The following is a 24,070-nucleotide window of genomic DNA, read 5'->3' on the forward strand; positions in this document are numbered from 1 at the left end:
AAAGATTATGAGCACAAGAGACGTCATTGTAACATATTTTTTTAAATGGATAAACATGTGAAATCGTTAAGTCTAGAAAAAAGACAAGGAAACTGTAAATAGTGGAAATAATCTTAGCTTTTCAGTGACCTGTAAGTAATCTTATGCATATTCCTTAGGATCCAAAGGGTTTTTGGTGTTCTAGGCCCATCTTGCATAGGCTAAGCTTCATAAGGAGTCAGAAGAAAAGTTTTTTGGTTATTAAAAAGGTTGGTTCTTAGGAAGGCAGCTATCACATTGGTGAGTTAGTCAAATATTACTATATCAAACAGGCCTAGTTTCTAAACCATCCTATAATTTTTAGTTGAAAAAAATTAGAATAATTAGGCCAATACCTATAGCCTTTTATATAGTCTATATTTGTTGAGATTGCTATTTAAACTGGATTTTTAAGGTAAAGTAGGGGTAAAATTTTAAATTTAGCTACTTTTGGCTATCTTTAAAAGAGGTTAGGCTAGGAAAATGAAACTTTCAGGATTGTGTCTACAGGGTAAAGTATGTCTCAGGAAGGTATTTTGAAGTACCTACTTCTACTTCTTTTCCCTCTAGAGGGTCCTGAAATTTTTGGGTGCCTTTTTTTGTTATCAGTTTCTTTTCCTCTGGCCTTATTTCTGAAAAGACAATTCCTGTTGATTGAGCAGAACATTTAAGCCAACACTGGTTTTTTCTAATTATAGAAATAGTCTTTTATGCCACCTCATTATAGGTTAAATATATGGCTTATGAAAAAGCTCACACTAGAACATTTTGTAGGAGACAGGCAAAAACACTACCCTTCTTGACTTGTCTAACTAGCAAACTACTCAATAGGAAGAATCAAACCTGGAAACACTACAAAAAAAGAAAACAGATGCAAACTATCAGAAGTATCAAAAGGCATGGAATGAGGCCACCATTTCCATCAAACAACTGAAGAAGAGACATGAAGAAAGGTTAGCTGAAAATATAAAAAATAATCCCAAGCTGTTTTGGCAGTATGCTTCTGTTAAATGTTGAAATAGGCACTCTGTCCCTGATTTGATTCATCATGGTCAGACAGTTTCAGACCCAGCTGTTAAAGCCAAGATCCTAAATAACCAATTTGCATCAGCTTTTACATCAGAAACTGCTAGTAAGCTCCCGGCTCCCCCCTCATATATTGTTACTCACCCAATGCCACCTCTTGAGCTGACTGAGGAGTCTGTTATGAAACAGCTAGCTTTGTTGGATGTAAATAAATCTGCAGGGCCAGATGGCCTCCACCCCTGTCTCTTGCATGAGTGCAGAACAGAAATAGTATACCCACTCTCAAAATTCATTAGACTATCTCTTGATAACTCAAAGCTTCCTGCTGAGTAGAAAGTGGCATATATTACACCCATTCACAAAAAGGGAAGGAAAGATTCTGTGGAAAATTACTGGCCTATTAGTATTACCTCTGTTGTTGTTAAGCTTCTTGAATGTATTGTCAACAAAGCAGTTATTGAGCATCTTGATCCAAATCATCTTCTTAACAGCTCTCAACATGGTTTCCACAGCAACAGATCAGTTGACACTAATATGCTTGAGTCATATGACTATATTACAGAACTACTGGAGTTGGGAATCCCTGTTGACATGATCCTCCTTGATATTTCAAAAGCATTCAACAAAGTTTGTCATAGGAGACTTGAGCTTAAGCTACAATCTATTGGTTTGGAGGAAAAAATTCTTAAATGGATTCTGGATTTCTTGAGGAATCATGTTCAGCATGTAAGATTGTTTGATGCAGATGGCAATCCTATTCTATCCTCCTCTCAGAATGTTATCAGTAGGGTTCTACAGGGTAGTGTTCTTGGCCCTACCATGTTCAATATTTTCATAAATGATGCTCCTCTAGCGCTTAAAAGCAGGACAACATTATAAGCTGATGATTCCCAGGTAATTGGTCCAGCTAGCACTCTTGAAGATACTTCCCAACTTCAAAATGACCTTGATCTCCTTAGCATGTGGGCAAAATCTTGGCTACTCACTTTCAGTGTGTCAAAATGTCATGTTTTACACTTTGGGCACAAGAATATCAATACAACTTATTCTCTTTATGGTCAGCTCCTTTCTCCAGTATTGGAGGAATGTGACCTAGGAGTAATTGTTGACAATGATCTTAAATTTAGCACTCATGCAAAGAAGGCAGCAGCATCAGCTAGCTCATCACTAGGGCTCATAAAAAGAACAATTTCCTCCTGTTCTCCTAAAATTCTGAGCCTTTTGTATAAAGGACTTGTTTGGCCAAGGCTTGAGACAGGCATGGTCCTTGCATCCCCCTTTTTCAAAAAAGATGCTAAAATTCTTGAAAATGTCCAGAGAAGAGCTACTAAGATGGTGAGTGGACTGCATGAGCTCCCTTACCCTACAAGGCTCTGCAAGCTGAAACTCCCAACTCTGGTTTATAGAAGAAGACAGGGTGATGCCATTCTGGTTCATAAACTTATTAATACAAAGGCAGTTCCTGGTCTTCTTCCTCTGGCGTCTCAGGATTCTCGTACAAGGGGACATAATTTGAAGTTATCCAGGCATTTCTCCTCAAAGTGGCAACGTGCCCATTTTCTTGCTAACCTCTGGAACAAATTACTGCCAGATACCATTGCTGCCCAAACCACAGACAGCTTTAAGAACCATCTTGACAACGAATGGTCAAAAAAAGAATGGAAGTATAACTGGGAAGCCCTCGAATCAGAATCAGCAACATCAAACCACTAGTCAAGTGTATGTATTCAACTATGTGTCATTTGTTATCAACTCTGGAGTTTCTACAAGGAAAAATCCTTTTATTGCTCCAAGCTGCAATTTAAGGTAATTATATTATTTATTCTCTATGAATTTTTGTTTTATTTGATTTCATTGATGTCAGTTGCTTTCTGTTGAAAATACATTTATTTTTTTTACATCAAGCTTCTTCTTTTGTGAAAAAATCTGAACTGTTTTTCTTTTTACATGTGGTATAAAATGTAAAGGAATACCTGGCCCTTCTTTTCATAGATTCAACTAAAAGTCTTTGAGGCATCTTATATCAAAACACATCTGACAAAACACATATTTTAATGTTTTTTGTTTTTAGATGACACAGGACACCATTAAAGTTTTGCGTTTGCTTTGCTAAAAATTGTCTTAAAAAGTGCCAAGTTTAGAGAGTTATGTTAATATTCTTCTTGCTGATCAGTATCATTGTTTTTAAAATTCCTTCTGTTTAAAGCATTTTAGAGAGATTCTGAGCCAACCATGGATATATTGTTGTCACAAATGATTTTTCTCAAATGGGCTGGCGGAAAAAAAATAGAGCATATAATTTCTCTTTTTTTATTATTTCAAGACTAGAATATCACAAAACTAAGCATTCATAATACTGATTGTATCTTAAGTAAATACAATCCCTGATGGAGTTTTGTTGATACCTGTCTTAAAATTTATTTGTCTAAATAAAATACATATTGTTTATAGGACAGCAGTGAAAAATGGGAGCAACTATGACTTGAGTTTTTTTTTTTTTTTTTCAATATTTTCTTTTTCCAAATAATTTTTGTTCTCTGGTGATATTTGTGTTCCTTCCTAAGTGGCTGGCACTCAAGGTTGAGAATCCTTTATCCAAAGGGCAAAGGTTTAATTCCTGGCATTAGCAGTTTATTTGGTTGCCAGAATTGGCACAAACTTAACAGGATACCTAGAGAAATCTGGAGTCAGTAAGCAGGAAGGGCATGCAAAAGCATAGGATGACTGGCCCCTAGCTTCCTATTGCACTTCCTGGCTAAAGGACCACCTGGTCCTTTACCGGGCTTCTGACTTAGCCATAGAAGCTTTCTTTTAAACCCATTAAATATAAGTACAAAGGAAGAAATGCCAGTAAGGTGGTCTTTCCTTTTCAATGAATTGTTGATGTACAGACAAGAGTGTAGGCCATAAGAGGTGGCTAGTGAATGTTCTGCAAGGTTTGAAAATTTAGGGCAATTGCTCAGGTTGGCAACTGAGCACAAAAGTAAAATTTTGTTAATGGTTTTTCTTTGTGAATGTTATATTTATGTAACTTAATTATATATTATGTATATATATATATATATATATATATATATATATATATATATATATATATATATATATATATAATGAAAAGAGAAATCACCAATGCTACAGCACAAACACAAAAAAAAAAAAAAAAAAAAGGAGACAGAAGGAGAAAACGAAGACTGTTTTCCTAAATTAGTGATTAATATAGACCAGCACTTGAATGAGGCCTTAACCCTACTCATCCATATAATCACATAGGTCAAACAGCATAGCCACACACAATCAACCATAAAGAATAATCCATGGACAGGCAGTCATGTCGTCAATAAGTATAAGTCGTCATTTACCAAACAATAGAAAAAATAATATAGACAAATAATTCAAAGGCAACACCCAACATAAGGGCTCATCAGGAGAATACACTGGCCTATATAGGGTTTCGCCACTCTAAATTCTCTACCCAGCACAGTGTTGTGGCTACCACAGAATATCCATGGCATCCCCGCGTCAGGTATCACCCCCAAAATAGATGCATATGAAAAAAAAACAGCAAATGTAAAACAACCAAGTAAAACCAAAAACAAGCTTATCCTGTTAATATATCCCTCCTTTTAGCAACAATAGGTAAACTAAATATTATAAACTTTACCAAATCACAAATATTAACACATTGCAAAAAACCTGAATGAACTAAACAATTATAGAATTCATCTTTACCATGTGGCTAATTTTTTAGAAAATCGGCTCAATTAGAAACACAATTCAAAATAAATGGTGCTGTGACAACATTTCTCGAACCTCCGAAATTAGTTAAAAATTTCTTTAAGTATTCCTAGATAATTCTTTTGATATTTATTTTGATATATATTTATATTTATTTTGATATATATATATATATATATATATATATATATATATATATATATATATATATATATATATATATATATATATATATGTATATATATGTAATTTAATTATATATATTATTAAGCATTTTAAAGTTAATCTTCATTGTTTTGTTTTAATTACCATGGCCCTAGGACTTTAGCGTATCAAAACCTACTTTTGTCCATTCATTTTCTTTTAAACAGAGAGGAGTTCTATGTTTTCTAGCTTCAATAAATTTATATGCAATTTTGAGACCAGGGTTACAAAGTAGGTCAAAACTTGCAAATGGAATTGTGGTATGACTAGTTAATTTGTAAGAAATGTATATCAATTTAAAGATTAAAAAAACCATGTAGAAAACAAACAAGACAAATAAATAAAAATATCCCTTTACAACCATTTAATGAAGTGTAACAAATATAGGTCATCCCTAAGATTGAAGTGAACAAAGCTTCAATTATGAATCTGTTTTCTTTAAACAGACTGAAGAGTCAAACCTCCAAGGTATGACAAATTCAATCTCACATTTGGTCTCTTTCCTTTTCAATGGGAACTTTCTTTGGATTTTTTTTTTTCAACCAAGTAAAAACAGTAGGGACAGGATCAGGTATAAGTGACCTTGCACTTAGCCTACATACCCAAGGGAAAATCATGCAGCTATATTAATAATTGGTAAATTTTTTGTTGTTCATATTTTTGATTTACAAATAAAGTGAACATACCCCTTGATGCCTTTTTTATGTTCTTTACAAACATAATAAGTGCTTCAATTGCAAGTTTTTGAGCTCTTGAAAATGACCAAAATATACCCAAATAGTTTTTGGGTATAAAAAAAGCTTAAAACATTGGTATCAAACTTACTGTTTCATTATTAATACATTTTTTAAATGTTGTATAATCTATGAGCACTGATTTTCCACAATTAAGTTGGATTAATAAATTATACAATATTATGCTGTTTTTCTTCTTCTTAGATGCCAAATTTTCAATTAAAGTATGTGTTTTTGGTCATTTTTGACAAAATAATGTATGTTTTTCACTGCAAAAATTTTTTAGGTTAAGTAAGGTCAAAAAGTGCTTAAACTTGAACTAGCAATATAAGCAATTATTATATTTGTAAAGAACATACAAAAAGGCATCAATTGGTATATTCACTTTATTTGTAAGTCAAAATATAAACAACAAAAAATTTACCCTAACATGCCTAATTTGCAAATATATAGCCCAAACTATATATTTCCAATGTTTTCTAACACCTTTTACTTGTTTTGCCACAGTTGCTTCAATTAACAGGTACTAGGGTTGAGGGATAGATTGGCAGAATCAATAGAACATATGTAATTTCAGCTATAGATTTCCATATTAGGAGGGTTGTGGCTAAAGTAGAGCAGGACTGCATGTAGAATGTGTTAGCTATAATTATTACGTAAATTACGAAGAATCATCTTCTTTTAACAGGTTTTCTTCTATAGCATCTTCTACATCAAGCATTATATAACCAGAGAAGAATAAGTAGCAAAAAGCTATATTTACATAAGCACATGTTATTTAACAATGATTTCTCTAGTGCTTAACTATGACCCCTTAGTAATATTGACAAGAAATGAGTAACAGAAAAAGTGAAATTTAGTGTAAATGACAATCAGGAACTGGATACTGGCTCAAGGGGGCCAAAAACAGGGCTATATAATTGGAGTTCAAAGAAGGTGGCGATTTTTTAGTGAAAAAAAAAAAACACTTCCCTGGCTAATTTAGGTCTTTAAATTAATTAGCCTACTGAAATCTTCCAATCCTATGCAATTGAAATATTCTTCCCTTTTCAGAGTATTAAGACAATTTATCACAATAAAAAATATCCGAAGCATCTTGAATGGAATGACTAAAAAAAGGCAAATGACAACCACAATTTTCAATCTTATAATTAAACTTCTGGCCACACAAACTGTATTAGGCTACCCAGCTCTGAAATAATTGCTGAAGGTGTATTTGCCTGTAAAATTAGAAACAGGCCCGAAGCCCCAGCCTCTTCCTTGTCAGAACTTCACATAGCATTAAAGCAATAATATAGGCTATTTTACATGTGAAAAATGTTGCTACTCTCGTAGTCATTTGTGCAGTTTCAAAGGAGCCGTGGCCAGATAAGTGTTTGTTGTTATCTTTTAGGGTTAAACTCTGATAAGTGGAAATCCCATTGGACAAGTAAAAGAACACGGGGTTAGTTTTTTTCTGCCGTCCTTTTTTTACGGCACTTGGTATTAACCAAGTGACATATAGCAATCGCAAATTCTGTTGGTCTGTCTGTCTGTCGGTCCCGATTTTGCTACCTTAGGCACTTCCAGGTAAGCTAGGACGATGAAATTTGGAAGGCGTATCAGGGACCGGACCAGATTAAATTAGACATAGTTGTTTTCCTGATTTGACCATCTGGGGAGGGGGGGCGTTAATTCGGAAAAATAGAAAAATTGAAGTATTTTTAACTTACGAACGGTTGATCAGATTTTGATGAAATTTGATGTTTGGAAGGATATCGTGCCTCAGAGCTGTTATTTTAAATCCCAACTGGATCTGGTGACATTGGGGGAGTTGGGAGGGGGAAACCTAAAATCTTGGAAAACACTTAGAGTGGAGGGATCAGGATGAAACTTGGTGGGAAAAATAAGCACTAGTCCTAGATACATGATTGACATAACTGGAATGGATCCGCTCTCTTTGGGGTAGTTGGGGGGGGGGAGGTTAACTCTGAAAAATTAGAAAAATGGGGTATTTTTAACTTACGAATGGGGGATTGGATCTCAATGAAATTTAATATTTAGAAGGATATCGTGTCTCAGAGCTCTTATTTTAAAGTCCGACCGGATCTGGTGAAATTCGGGAGGGGGTGGGAGGGGGAAACCTAAGATCATGGAAAACACCTAGAGTGAAGGGACCGGGATGAAACTTGATGGGGAAAATAAGCAGAAGTCTTAGATACGTGATTGACATAATTGGAATGGATCCGCTCTATTGGGGGGGGGGTTTAATTCTGAAAAATTAGAAAAATGACGTATTTTTAACTTACGAAGGAGTAATCAGATCTTCATGAACCTTCATATTTAGAAGGACCTCGTAACTCAGATCTCTTATTTTAAATCTCAACCGGATCCAGCGTCATTGAGGGGAGGGGGGAGTTGGGGGGACCGGAAATCTTAGAAAATACTTAAAGCGGAGAGATCAGGATGAAACTGGATGGGAAGAATAAAAACTTGTCTAAGATACCTGACTGACATAATCGGACCATATATGCTCTCTTTGGTGGAGTTGGGGGGGGGGGGGTAATTTTGAAAATTGAGGTATTTGTAACTTACGATAGGGTGACCAGATCTTAATGAAATTTGATATTTAGAAGAATCTTGTGCTTTAAAGCTCTAATTTTAAATTCCGACTAGATCCTATGACATTGGTGGGAGTTGGAGGGAGAAACCGGAAGTCTTGGAAAACGTGAAAACTGGGGTATTTTTATCTTACGAATAGGTGATCGGATCTTTTTGAAATTTGATATTTAGAAGGAGTTCATGTCTCAGAGCTCTTATTTTACATCCCGACCAGATCTTTTGACATTGGGGGGAGTTGGAGGGGTAAATCTTGGAAAACACTTGGAGTGGAGGAATCGGGATGAGGCTTGGTGGATAGAATAAGCAAATGTCCTTGATACGTGATTGACGTAACCGTACTGGATTCGCTCTCTTTGGGGGAGTTGGGGGGAGGGATTCAGTGATTTGACGAGTTTTGTGCTTCTGGACGTGCTAGGACGATGAAAATTGGTAGGCGTGTCAGGGAGCTGCACAAATTGACTTGATAGAGTCGTTTTCCCAGATTTGACTATCTGGGGGGCTAAAGGGAGAGGAAATATTAGAAAAAATTAGGTATTTGTAACTTACGAGTGGGTAATCGGATCTCAGTGAATTTTGATATTTAGAAAGACATAGTGACTCAGAGCTCTTATTTTAAATCCTGACCGACATTAGGCCTCTGATTTTCCTTTTAAATCAATCTATTGATTCTTAGAATTTTGTTAGAGCTCATACCATATGAGCTCTTGGCTCTTAGCTCTTCTTGCCTCGTCACAAGTGCCATATGAGCTCTTAGCTCTTGTTTTAGCTAGTCATTAAAGCTGTTGGAAAATATCTTTTGTTAGCTTGTGGAAGCAAAAGTTTTTGCTAACATGGTCCAGGAAAATGTTAGTGAGATAAATTTCAAAAACAAAATCGGGGAAAAAATCTTGCATAGCCAGCTAGGCTAGCCTATCATTGGTAGCGCATTAGCTTTAACTAAGTAAAGAGCGATTTGGGCAGAATGTATTATTTATTCATTTTGGACTAGGGCACTTTGTATCGAATGAATTGTTGTAGAAACTTCGAAAAGAGCTTGTTCGATTGGAAATTGAAAGGGCTAGTGCCCTCTTTTATAGTTGTTTTTATTTTTCACTTTTATTAGTACTATGAACAATAATAAAGAACAAAAACTGAGAGAGAAGAAGAAAAATAAAACAAATATATCAGATATTGACAGCTAAGCTCATAGGGTGACTAATCAATGCAGCAACAATTTCAAACATGGAAAAAAACTAATTTGAAACAAGGCTATACATCAATACATAACAAAAAGTGACAAAACTTATTGACAAAGATTAAAAAAATAATAATAAAATGCTAATAATATAATAAAACAATTAATAGATAAAATAAGAGAAAATACGAAAATATATAAATCTCACTACAGTCCAAGAAACCCACAAGCAGAGTTAAATAATATCGGAAAAAACCTCTCACAGGAACTATGGGACGGAAGAGAGTTCCATAGCTTAGTAGCTAGATAAACCGGGAACGCTGGGAAAAAAAATTCGAAACATTGGAAGTTCAATGGATAGATATGACTTACGAAGGGAAAGGGAAATATTTTAAGATGGAGCTATTTTGAAGAAACTACATAGGCCGGTAAAAAGGGACAAATATAAAAATTTATAAGCTAGAAAGAGACATCTCTTTTTTACCAGGAAATTAAATTTTTAATTACAGTATCATTATATAAATTAACAGAGGGGTATTTTGGGGGGAGTCCAAACCTAGCTGTCACAGCTTTATTTTGGAGGTGTCTTATAGGAGTTAGTAGTGAAGAGCATGCCACACCCCAAACAGAACAGCAATAAGAAAGTCATGAATTGAAAAACACATACTATAGCGACACCATCATCTCAGTGGGTAGACATGCAGGACACCAGCCTGACGAGAAAGAATACCCTGAAGATAGGAAAAATGAGGCTCATAAGAAAGGTTAGAATCCAAAAACACACCCAAAATTTTATTTTTCTGAGTTTCCAGAATGAGGATATTATCAAAATACAAATTTAATATACGAAAAAAAAAAATAACCAGGGGAGTGATGGCCCACTGTAAGGATTACTGTACCACTTTTAGAAGCGTTAACAACCATTCTGTTTGTGAGGCACGACGAATAAACTTAATGGGTAGCCGTCTATACTAATAAAGTTACACTTGCCTCATTTTCAGCGCAAACAAACATGTCTGTGTCATCGGCAAAGATCACGAATTGCACTGTCTCTGACATACCAGTTTTTTTTACGAGGTCGTTGATTTAGAGAAGAAACAGTAGCGGATCCAGAATCTACCTCTGGGGAGCTCCACTTTTTACAGGCAAATAGTGCGATTTGTTGCCATCGATCTCTACATACTGATAACGTCTGAAAAATATTATTCAAACCGCCGGAGCGAAACTCTTTTTATTCCATACCTTTCTACTTTCCGCAACAATAATGGATGCTTGACCATGTCAAAAACTTTAGAAAAATCCAAGAAATACGAATTACCTTAAGTCCAATATTAAGGTTCCATCTTATAAACTCAGTTACGTCAATTAGAGCGTACTCCGTGGAGAATCCAGTTCTGAAGTCAAACTGAGAGCCAGATAACATGGGGCTGCCATTTTCACCCTTAACTTCCTGAGAAAAAAATGAGCAAGTCTGTTATACACCAACTATTCAAGAGTTTTCGAGAAGACCGGTACTAGAGAAATTGGCCTATAATTTGATATCTGAGATGGGTCATCCTTTTTGTGGAGAAGCATGACTCTTGCAATTTTATAAGTTTCTGGAATACAGCCAGAAGAGAATGATAGGTTGAAAATGTGACAGTGGCAGAGATATTGTCGAAGCAGCTTGTTTCCAAACAAAGCTATACAATTCACTTGCATCTTCACTCCTGGAATTTTTAAAAACTAGAAATTACCCTATTAATTTCTCCTGGAGAACAAGGAATTATTAATTAAGATTCCACAACAGATGGTGAACCAGCCTCTGGCTCAGGTGAAACTGGGGAAACAGGTAATTCTATAAAGAACCTATTGAATCTATTAACAGATTTTTCTGTTAAGAACTCGTACTGGCCAGAACGGAAGAAAGGTGGGAGTTTTTATCCATTCCGCCTTCGGTAGATGGCCTTGTTGATGGCAGACCAGACCTTTTTAAGGTTTCTGTGACATTCATCAATCCTGGAAAGAAAATGGCGTTTCTTAGATGCACGAATGAGAGTAGTGAGGTGATTCTTATTACGCTTATAACTCTCAATATTGGATGGGCAATCACTCCCTGAAGCTTGATCATACATTTTCGCTTTATTTAAAGTGCACTGCACAAGTCCCGTAGTCAGCCATGGGACCTTCGGCTGTAATTTTTTAATAGGTTCCGCCACCGGAAATGTTTATTCATCAAATACTTAAGCCGACCTTTAAATCTTCGAGGTACACAATCCACATCCTTCGCCTCCAAAATACTGTCCCAATTACACAAGAAAAGCTCTCTGCTGAAATAGAAATCTTAGTTTTAAAATAAGCTCGAGTAGTTGTAATAGAGTTTTTAGTTCCAGAGGGAATTAGACCATTAGATGTTAGAGTCTCAAAAAACAAATGTAATCCCTTATCTCCTCCAGGCTAGAGCAAGTTAATATTAAAATCACCCAAAAGACATATTTCTTTAGCAGAAGTTTTATCAATTGGGCGAGATAATGATCAAGGGACGAAGAGAAAAAATCTGAAGGGTAAGGAGGGGGCTTATAAAACAAACCAACAAACTTACATTCTATATCAGCATCTAATAATCAGCATCTAACTATCTATATCAGCATCTAAAAGAGTAAATGGCACGACTATTTGTAACTTTTGAAAAGAAAAAACACCCAAGGTCTGGTCTTCTCACGTATTTCAGATGACTTAGAACAAACATAGTAATACCACCAGAACATTTTGTAACCTTTCTAGGTAGATGCATTGCTTTGTATCCTTGTAGAGAGTCAATAAAAGTTTCCTCTACATCCCTCAACTATATCTCAAACAGTCAAATTACATGGTAAGGGCACAGCTGAGAATCACCTAATAGAACAGATAGACTATCCCATTTAGATTTTAGTCCCTTAATGTTCAGAGAAAAAGCATCGAAGGATTCCTTAGTAGACATTAATGGTACAATTTATGTAGAATATCAATCAAAATTATAATAAGTACAGGAAGAAAGTGCAAGGTGATACAACACTACATTAGACCTTCCACTTTCTGCAGAAGGGTCCTCAACATATGGATTTTTGATAGAGAAATATTCAACAAGGTAAGTGAACTCACATTCTCAAACATTTTCAAATGACAAAACTATAATAGAAATGAAGCTACATGAATTTGATAGGATCCGTAACAAACATATAGAAATATCAGTTGGAAGGTACATATCATTCAAAGTACTGGCCCAAATTATAATGTGCCACTATTCCAAATCTTTTAAAGACAGTAAACAATAATATGGGAAAAATTGTAGCATCACAAGTAAATTCCTACAGAAGCCGTTTATTATATTGTAACAAAATAAATCCAAATCTGTCAATTTAGTGTCCTGTATTTACAGCAAACTTGAAGGTGATGGAATCACAAATAAACACAAAAAAATATTAGTGGGATGGCAGAGATTATTCTAAGTATTGGGCCAAAAGAAAATGTGGCACCAGTATAAACTATGTGAGCTGCAAGTGCACTGGCATGAGAAACATGTGAGAGAAATCAGGCTACATGAAGGTGATATGACCTCGAACAAACATAAAGAAATATCAGTTGGATGGTTGAGATTATTCAAAGTATTGGGTCAAAGTATAATGTGGCACCAGTCAAAATTATGTGAGCTGCAAGTGTGCTGGCTTGACAAACATATGAGAGAAATCCGGCTATATGAAGGTGACATGATCCCAAAAAAACATAAAGAGATATAAGTAGAATGGCACATGTTATCCAAAGCTTTGGCCCAATTAATAATACAGGACCAGTAAAATTATGTGAGCTGGAAGTAGGCTGATATGACAAAAATATGATAGAAATCAGTCTACTTGAAGGTGACAGGACCACAAACAAATATAAATAGATATCAATGGAATGGGACCTATTGTTAAAAGTATTGGCTCAAAGTATAATGTGGGACCAGTTAAGATTAAATGAGCTACAATTGTGAAGACATAAGAAAATATGATAGAAATCAGGCTACATGAAGGTGATAGAATCACAAACAAACATAAAGAAATATCACTGGGATGACACATATTCTTCATAGTATTGGCCCAAAATATAGTATAGGATGAGTCAAAGTTGTGTGAGCTGCAACAGGGGTGACATGACAAAAACAATAGAGAAATCAAGCTACATGATAATGATAGGATTGCAAACAAACATAAAGAAAAATTAGTGGGAAGGGATATATTATCTAAAGTATTGGCACAAATTACAGTGTAGGACCAGTTAAAATTATTGGAACTACAAGTATACTGATAGACAAGAATATAATAGAATTCAGGCTATATGAAGGTGATAGGATCGCAAACGAACATAAAGAAATATTAGTAGGAAGGCACATATTATTCAAAGTATTGGCCCCAAGTAAAGTGTGGCACCAGTGAAAATTATGTGAAGACATTACGCAAATCTCTAAGAGATTTTCGGGAGGAGTTTTCAGCAAGAATGGAATTGCGTAGGGGCAACTTTCTTGCCGGGATGGGGATTATTTTACCTGGGAGGAACTATCCATGGAGCGATTTCGCATGGAGGGAAGGGATTCTCCCTGGAGAGGGAGCCCGAATTCTTAGTATTTTTTCAAAAAATGATCAAAAAAGAAATTAAAAGCAAGTTTTTTCAATTGAATGCAAGGGAAAATATCAAAACTTAAAATGAACAGAAATAATTACGAATGTGAGGAGGCTGCCTCCTCCTCAATACCTCACTTTTTACGCTATAATTTATTTCCCCCCTCCCAATTCCTTAAGAAAGACTCCAGAAACACACGTGCAATTTAATTAGAACGTTAAGAACCTTTTTGGAAATACTAAAACACTTTAGCGACGAAGAGCAAGGTATTGAGGAGGGGGCAATCCCTCTCATACACGTAATAGTTTCTGTTGACCATAAGTTTTGATGTTGCTCCTTACTTTTAGTTGAAGAAACTTATTTTTATTTAATTAAATTAGAAAAAGAACGAAACTGGGAATTTCTCAGTCCTTGCTTTTTATAGGCCTTACCTTGGTATATGGTGAAAACATGAGTAGAGCAATGCAAAAACAGCACTAGGGGTAAATTCAGATTCTTTTATACTTTACAAAATAATATGACAAGATCTCCCCCTCATAAATATTTCTTGGGGTGTTATCATTGAAAAATGTCTTTTTAGTGTTTTCATTAAAGAATAAAAAATAGATAAAAATGTCAACTTTGCCCCCATAAATTTCAGAGGAATACATTTTACTTCCCCTCTAGATTTTTAAGAATTGACGCTACTGATGGTAAAATATTGCTGCAAAACTACCCTGAGAAGAAAAAAAAAACAGAAACATTTAAATCACCGATCTTCAGTCCGAGCAAAACTTGAAAATAAATAAACTTACATTCTCTGCATGGTAAAAGGATGCGGCAAAACTACGCAAAGAAGAAAAAAAACTTCAGAAACAAATCACCGATCTTCAATCCAAGCAAAACTTGAAAATTAATAATCTTACATTGTCTGCATTACCTTATTTGAAAAACAAAGACAGAAAATCTTGCTCTTTGGTTGTAGTTTCTGTCAAACTTTGACCTATCCCCATACGACAGCAATTTTAATGCCCCTACCCTCCTCTGATGAATTGTGTACTCCTTATTAGTATTACACATTTTAAAATAACTCCGTATATTAGACCAGTGACCAGTAATTAAAATTCCTAAAATTAAGCAAACTCTTCAACCCCACGAGTTTAAGCAATTTGTTTAAACCCTATTCCCTATTTAGAAATGTGCAACAGAGCTGTTCTATCGGTTTTCTATTCCCAGTTGTATTTATATACAGCTAGTGGTATTCTCTATTTCCAGAAGTTATCTTGTCTAATTGAGAAGTTACGGAAGTTCAATAACATAGTTTGGAGAGATTATTTATCCTTGAACAAAATTACATTTCTAATTTAGTCACAAGTTCAAAGGTCGACCGCTTCGTTTAGCAATGTTTACTAGGAAATTGGAGGGGACGCTGAATCTAGAGAGCTAAAGCCGCTCATGCTGCCCCATTCTTCAGCTAGAATAAGCCTTTTTTTTAATTTTTGCACCGAGTGGCGCTAAAACCTCAACAAAGCTGCCACTCATGTTTAAAATTCAACTCTCTACTAGTCTGCTACAGAAAAAAAACACTTTCTTAATATTTTGGATTGAAAACACAATCAAAGTGTAAATTTTTCATTGCTTTTTCGAAGACTTGCAAAAACTAAGAAGCCAGCACACAAAGCAAATAGTCTTCTAATGCAAAATTCAAATGAAGAAAAAGTGAGCATGTGTAATTACATTCAAAAGAAAATAACACTTTATGGTGGATATTCCTTAAATGCCATTCAGTTGGACTCAGCTCAATTTTATTATATGCTAATATGATGGTGCTTTTTCTTTTGGGTGTGTACCAAAATTGAAACTATTTGTTGATTTTAAAAAATTCAATATAAAATCTAGATTATCAACTAATAAAAAATTGTCATAAATAGAATCAATTGTTAAGCCCCCCCCCCCTGCGTGTAGCCTACTATTAATGACACTATTGTAAATACCAGTTTTTTTTTATCAGTTAAGGTTTTTATTATCTTTGATATAGCTGAACTTACTGCATTTGTCACCCACATTTTGTGTAGACCCGAAGTTCTGCTATTTGGAGAGGAGGATGAAAAATTTGAATTCCAGATTCTAATAAAAAAATTAAATTAAAAGAACAAGTTATTAAAACTGAAAGTAAGGAGCTACATTAAATCTTAAAACGAACAGAACTTACTCCGTATATGAAAGGGGCTTTTCCTCCTCAACGCCACGCTCTATACGCTAGAGTTTGACTCTTTCTCTTAATTTACTTCTTAAAATAGTAAAAAACTTTTGCGAAAAGAGCGGGGCGTTGAGGAGGAAAAGCTCCTTTCATATACGGAGCAATTCCTGTTCGTTCTAAGTTTTAATGTCGCTCCTTACTTTCAGTTAAAAAAAACTTGTTATTTTAAATTTAATTTCTGGACGTTTTTGAATTATTGCATGTTTTGATCTTGGCTCTCCGCACATAAATAATAAAAACGAAATTTGTTTATTTTTTTTTTAGGTAAAAGGCTTTCTCTTAGTTTTAATTGAAAGATTTTGAGAAAAAAGGAGCGAGGGAGGAGGCCTAGTTGACCTACAATTTTTTGATTACTTCAAAAGACAACTAGAACTAATTATTTTTTACGAACGTTTTCAGGAGGTAAACCTCTCATATGCGTAAGAATTTCAGTTTGTTTTAAGTTTTAATGCTGCTCCTTACTTTCAGTTGAAAAACTTTTCATATTTATTTTTTATTGTTTTTTTAAATAACACTAGGAAATTCTGCGCCCCCTTCATTGAAATTCTGTTCCCCATGACAAATTCCTAAATGGAAATTTCCTTCCACTTAACCCCCCCCCCCAAAAAAAAAAGAAATCCCCCTTAAAACGTCTGTACACTTCCCAATAACCATTACTATACGTTAACACAGGGCAAAGTTTGTAACTTGCAACCCCTCTCACGGGGACTGTGTGGGAGTAAGTCGTCCCTAAAGACATAGTTATTAGGTTTTTTTTCACTATGGTGAATAAAATTGCTATCTCAGAATTTTGATCCGGTGATTTTGGGGAAAATGAGAGGGGAGGGGGCCTAGGTGCCCTCCAATTTTTTTTGGTCACATAAACAGCACCCTAGAACTTTTAATTTCCGTTAGAATGAGCCATTGCGACAATATAGGACCACTGAGTCGATACGATCACCCCTGGGAAAAAAAACAAACAAAAAGACAAAAAAACAAATAAACACACATCCGTGATCTGTCTTCTGGCAAAAAATGCAAAATTCCACATTTTGTAGATAGGAGTTTGAAACCCCTACAACAGGATTCTCTGATACGCTGAATCTGACGAACGCAGCCAGACCTGAAAAAAAGGAAGTTAAAGAGACTGCCACCGGCTTCTTAAAGTTGACAACCTTTTGTTGTGATTTTCGTTAAGATTGTATGACTTCTAGGGGGTGTTTCCCCCTATTTTATAAAATGAGGCAAATTTTCTCAGGTTCGTAACTTTTTATGGTTAAGACTAATCTTGATGAAACTTAAATGAAAAACCGAACTCGAAATTCCGTTTTTTAGGGTCTCGGTTACTATTGAGCCGGGTCGCTCCTTACTACAGTTGCCACGAACTGTTTGATACAAGGTCACCCAAAGATACTGAAAAGTTGTCATGGCCAAAATTTTGTATCAGCAATTAGGACGATGGTCATAAGAACTCCGGCGGTAAGACCTTTGAGGCTCTAAAGATTGCCTATTCTAAACTGGAGCATTGACCTACATAAATTACCTACTTCATTGAATCACTAGAATAATCCAGCCGGCATCTAATTTTCAAATACCTTTCTGAACATTATCAACAAAATAAAGTTGGAATATATGTTTTGATGATTTAATTCTATGAATATATTTTTTATTTGGATTGAATGAAACTGGTCTTACCACATACTTGGGTGTTGTAAACCGGAGAAGTTATGTTCTCCAATGTATCACTTGCTATGGCATTTTTGTTGAATTTGTGAAGTTGCAGGATGAAAGTTAGGAACGCAACAAGGAATGTTAGTGAAAATAAATTATGTTTAATAGAGAGGAGAAAGGGCTTGTATAAGAATTATCTTATGCAATTAGCGATAGATCATACGAAAATAAGCGGAATGTGAAGAGAGTGGTGACAGCATTACAATATGAATTAAGGAAGTGTGAAGGGGAGACCATGGAGCGCACTGCCATGGATCTGGAAAATCTTGCGAGACGGCATAATAGTAAAATATTGTACTGGAATGTTAATACATTGAGAGGGACTAATCAATCTGGACTGAAAGAGTTAAAAAGAAATAAACAAAACATTTTGAGAATGTGCTACATTAGGATAGAGCTATAGGAAGATATATAGACCAGAATAAAAACGTTTGTGAAACCTTGGATGTAAAGGAATATTTATTTTATGAGAAGAATCAGTGACAGTACTAAAAGAATCACAAATTAATAAGGTCCCAGGTGTTGATGATGTGGTAAATGAGTTTCTTAACTATCGTGCCCATGAAGTTAGAAATAAGCTAGCGAAGGTTATGAAAGTTAGTTTTGAAATAGGGGAAGCGCCTAGTGATTTTAGGGAAAACCCTGTATAAGAAAGGTAACAAGAGTAACTGTGGTAATTATAGAGGCGTAGAGTAGAGGATGTAAGAGCAGAGGATGCGTCAAACAAATTTTCAACCTTAGGATAATAATTAAGTAGTGTCTGACCCATCAACTACCTTTAGTCCTGAGTTTTAAAGGTTTTGAGCAAGCATTCAATTCAGATGATAGAAGAACTTTAGGAAAGGTCTTATTCTTGTGTCCTTATGACAATTAGCAATTGGCTTTCTCTTTTTGTTTTCTGGAATTAGATTTAAATTCAGCTGAGAAAAAAAATCCTCAAGTTTCTCCTTTCTAAATTAAACGAGGTCTGAGATATTTCAAAAGCTGTCTAAATGGCAGAATTATTCTGAAAAATAGAATAGAAGGGCGTGTGCTATCTCTTTAGTCTAAGATAAATCTCAAGAAGAATATAGATAATAATGCTGTAGAAACGTGGAGTTTCCATGTTTTCTACTTCTAAGAAATAATTTATTTCGAAAGTGTCAACAGTTGTGCTTGAGAAACTGCCAGAAAACATTTTAAATGATACGGATGAAATATGTCACGTTTCTAATCAATGGTAAAAAGAGTGATATAGCTTTTAAAGTCATAGGTGCGTCAATAGGGACGTAAAAGTGGTGTCACAACTTTTATGTTAGACTTACATATATTTAATCCTCTCTTCAAGTGAAACTGTTCGTCTAGGGCCAGAATTCATATCTTTTGTTTAGAATATTCGTTGGTTTTGATCATGTCAAATATAAGTGTAGCAAGGTATTGTAGCATTTTGTAGTGGCTCATAGGATTTTTGGAAAAAACATTGTATTTTATGTGTAACAAGCAGGTTAAATAGATTTTTATTGAGCAACCATTGCCCTGTGGATTCTCACTTTGCGAACAACTTATCAAACAGATTTTGACAATTATCACATAAGCCTGAAGCGGCTTATACCCCCTTTAGGCGTAATATACCCCCTTTAGGCGTAATAGGGATAACTTACTTAGGGAAATTATCTGGCTACGGGACTACCATGACACTTAGGCTTGATTGTAGGGACTATATACTTCACATTAATCATGTTAAATTAGTCATAATACCTTCATCTTGCAATTATCTCATTAGTGTGAAAACGTCATATACGACCTTTCGCGATAGCAACGAAGGATCTTCGTAACCTTTTAATTTTTGTATTATTGGTGTCTAAAAAAGGTATGTCATGCTAAGAAAGGGTAGAATTAGCTGCCACGGTTTACTCGTCGTTGGTAGTTGACAATAAATTAGATTCGTCACATAAGAGATGGATAAGACCATTCACAGTGATAGGGTTTTAGCCAATGATACTTTTTGAAAATAAAATGGAAACAATCATACTCTGATACGATTTATGGCAAAAGAATTCGTTTTTCAAAAATGAATTAGAAAGGAAGGAAGATTCTTCAAATAGATCTTTTTCAACCGGTTGCCTTTTCAGCACAGGAAGTAGGGGAGGAAAGCTATTTTAGGGGAAAATGTTTCAGCATTTTAGAAACTACGCAAGAAATATTTGTGTTTTATCAAATAGTTCGTGGTAACAAACTGTAAGTAAGGAACGACCCGGCCGAAACTCTAAAAACGGAATTTTGATAATAATAGTTACATCATACCAACAGATATATTTAAAAAAATCAGATTTTTATGCTGATTTCAAATATATAAGTTTCGTTAAGTTTAGGACCCTTTAAAAGTTACAAGCCTGAGAAAATTTAACTTATTTTTGGAAAAGGGGGAACACCCCCTAAAAGTCATAGAATCTTAATGAAAATCCCACCATGAAATTCAGCGTATCAGTGAATCATACCGTAGAGGTTTCAAGCTCCTATCTGCAAAAGTGTGGAATTTTGTATTTTTTTTGCCAGAAGAAAAATCACGGATGTGTGTTGATTTATTTTTTTTATTATTTTTTTCCCAGGGGTAATCGTATCAACCCAGTGGTCATAGAATATCGGGAGAGGGTTCATTCAAACGGAGATTAAAAGTTCTAGTGGCCCTTTTAGCCGACCATAACAAATTTAAGTACAACTAGGCCCCCTCGCACGCTTCTTTTTATCTCAAAATGGTCGGATCAAAATTTTGAGATAGCCATTTGGTTCAGCACATCTGAAAGGCCAAATAGCTATACCTTTGGAGATATTTGACCCCCTCTCAGCCCCTAAAGAATGGTCTTTAAGTTAAAAAATTTACCCATTGTTTACGTATAGTATTTGTTATTGGGAAGTATGTAAACATTTTTTGGATGGGAGGAAAATATTTTGCTTGTGGGATTTCACAAGGGGATAATTTTTCATGCGGAGGGAAGTTTCCAGGGAGTGAATTTTTTAGGGAAAATTTTACACTTGGGGAATGTGCCAGAATGTCTATACGTAATTCGTCTTATGTCTTGCTTTCTCTTTGCCGACTCAATTTTACGCGTGAAGATGTTAAATCCGTGGGGAGGAGCGAATTTTTCGTGGAGGTGTAGCCAGGTAGCGTGACATTATGAAATAAACGATCAGAAATTAAAATATAAACAATTTGTTTTAACTGAAGTAAGGAGCAACAATAAAACTTCAAACGAATAGTAGTTATTACGTATATGAGGGGGTTGCTCTTCCTCAATGCCTCGCAGGTTTATGCCTAGAAATTTTTCACATGTTTTGTCGTTTTGACAAATGAAATCGAAGTTGCAAGACTGATGTTAGCAACATAAACTGGCTTCCTCATGGCGGCAGCGATAGCTACAACATAGTAAAGAGTGAACCACGGCCCGTAATAAACCAAATTTTGAAAAAAATTGTAAGAAATATGTTTAGTGAGGAAAAATCGCCAGTGGAATCTGATTAAGGAATGGTATCTATTATTTCGTTTAAAATAAATAATAAAGCGTTATTTTTCAAATGAAACGAAAAGAAGGAACTTTGGATTGTTCTACCTTTATTCCAAAATACAGGCAGAATGTCAGGGGTAGAATATCTTACATTATTTGTTTTACATTGTTATTTATTTTAATTCTTTTTCGCGTTTTGGTGAAGTTGAGTTATCATAGCAGGGTATGAATAAGGCTATAGAAAATAATTTGAAAATATAAAATTAGTGGCAAACGCATAAGAGTTGCACTTTGACGGAGGTGCATAGAGATAACAGGCTGGGACAAAGAAGTATGAGTTACTAAGAAGTGGGGAGGGGCAATTGGTTTCACTTATTGGCTGGTCACTTATATTTAGATGATTTAGGCTATTATATTTAGGGGACGATATTTAGGTGCCCCCCTCATACAAGACACCCTGCCGACATCTACTGTATGCGATACCATACCGTGGAGAGTTCACCCATTGTGTTTGAGAACGTATTCACTAAGTGTATATTAGAAGGTTTTCTCGTCTGAAATTTTTAAGGGACTCTTTCTAATCTAATTTATATAACAAGTATTAAAACCCTGAGTTTAAACCAAGAAAAGTTAAAATTGACAAAGCTCGAAATCTTTCAAAGGTTCATTGTTGGTAAACTTTAAAAATAACCAGTATTTTTAAAACTTAAAAAATTAATTTAAAAAACAAGGTGTTTCTGATGATACTAAAGGGCATGTAAGATAAAACAAACGAAAAGTACTGCTACGTGGTTTACCGCGGTTTATAGAACATATTTTTGAAAAACTGTTTCAAACAAATTGGCTCCTGCTATTTTCCTATGCTTGTAAAATTCTGAAAAAAAAACTAGCGCTTTACTAAAAACTCTAAATCGCTTAAGGTTTTTCCTGTTTTCTTTTGCACCGTTTTTGTGTATTCAATTAAGTGCTAGTTTTTCAAGATTCTACAGATATAGGAAAATTTCACAAGTCAATTTGTTTGACACAATTTTTGAACAAATGTGTTGCATAAACCGTAAAAGTCTTATTTTTTTTTTTCCTTTTAAGTTTCAACCTTGTTTTTTATTTCATCCGAAAAACTCTGTGTTTTTAAATTAATTGCGTTCATAAAAATTGATTATTTGTCTTTATAGGACGTTGTGGGGCATTTGATACAAGAAAAGAGTGTAGGAAGGTGTTAATATTAAGATTTTAGCTGTAACCAAGTTAGCTGGTGGTTAATATTAACTAAATAAAAGAAATTTCCCATGAAACTAAAAAATTAAACTGGAACTTAATAAAATAGAGTCTATCCTATACATGAGAGGAACTGCCCCCTCTTCTATCAATGCCTTTGTGCCCACAAGATTAATCAATGTTTATCATTGTGGCCCACAAGATTAATCATATTTTTAATAAATATGATGACCAAATAAGGGAAATCACCTTATAAAAATCAATGATTTTGAATCAATTTGTCCAAAATTAATATACGAAATTATAAGGTAGATAAATTCGAAGACCACACTGCCTTTCCCTGACGATGAATAAAAAGTTCAAATAGGGAAATCCTTTTAATAGACAGTGATACATTTCACAAGAAATTTACTAGATATTTCGGTAACTGCGCCGAAATATCTAGTAAATTTATACTGAGGGATAAGTGTCGTTTTACGGGGGAGCGATTGCGGCACTCCCAAAAAATGGTGCGAGTCTAACAGGCTATACTATCAATTTGAAAATGTCGGAGAATTATGGAGTACCTAACTTTTTATCTACAAAAAACTCATATTTTTTCCTAGTAAGGTAGATCAAGAACGCTTTTTCATTTGTCTTGCTTTTCACGAGTCCAACAACGAGTCCTAGTTTGCCCTAGTATATAGAATATTTCTGAATTTTAGCGTCATGGGTTCTTGTTCTAAGTAGAAAGAGGTTGTGTCTGAACTAGTTACCACCTTTGTTCAAAATTAAGAAACTACAAGAGGTACTGAAAAAGTCAAATTAATTCCAAAGCACATGTAAATATGTTGACTTGAACAAAAATCTTCTCACCCAACGTTCTACAAATGCACGGTTTAGGATAAATTCTTAAATTGAAATCTCGACTTATGAATACAGATTCAAAGTAGTAATAGAAAAATGTTTATCGGAGAAAAAAGTCTTCGAGTAACTGGGAAATTACGCCATAAGAATTTAGTTAGGAATAATCTATGGGTTTGAGGTTATAGAAATTACATGGTTTGGCATGAAATTACCAATAGTTAACAAACTTTTTTTGTCGTTGCAAGGAAATGTGTCTGCTGTTCAAAATTGCTCACAATGTTTTTTTTTCTCAGAACTTGGAAACGTGCGTTGAAACATGTTTCCCTGCAAGAAAAAGTAACTATATTTGTATGTATCACTTTATACCTCCTCCCTCAGGAAATAGGGATAGCCTATTACTTTATTATTTTCGACAGCTAGAATCCAAATTTAGGCAATCAATTAATCACACTAATACCTTGAATTAGTT

General features: G+C 34.8%; 1 protein-coding gene across 3 annotated transcripts in view; it reads left to right on the forward strand.

Moving 5' to 3' along the window:
• The first annotated feature begins 35 nt into the window (after positions 1 to 35).
• The window catches only part of LOC136033860 (metabotropic glycine receptor-like), a 232,924-nt gene continuing 208,889 nt past the window's right edge, over positions 36 to 24,070 (forward strand). For 2 of the 3 annotated variants that reach the window (XM_065714827.1, XM_065714829.1), the window contains exon 1: positions 19,219 to 19,277. The gene's annotated coding sequence lies outside the window, so the exon portion shown is untranslated. Of the gene's footprint in view, positions 132 to 19,218; positions 19,278 to 24,070 lie in introns of those variants that run through there. The other variant, XM_065714828.1, reaches the window with a different exon arrangement.

This window comes from Artemia franciscana, chromosome 12 (assembly GCF_032884065.1).
Source record: "Artemia franciscana chromosome 12, ASM3288406v1, whole genome shotgun sequence".
Classification (NCBI taxonomy): Eukaryota; Metazoa; Arthropoda; class Branchiopoda; order Anostraca; family Artemiidae; genus Artemia; species Artemia franciscana.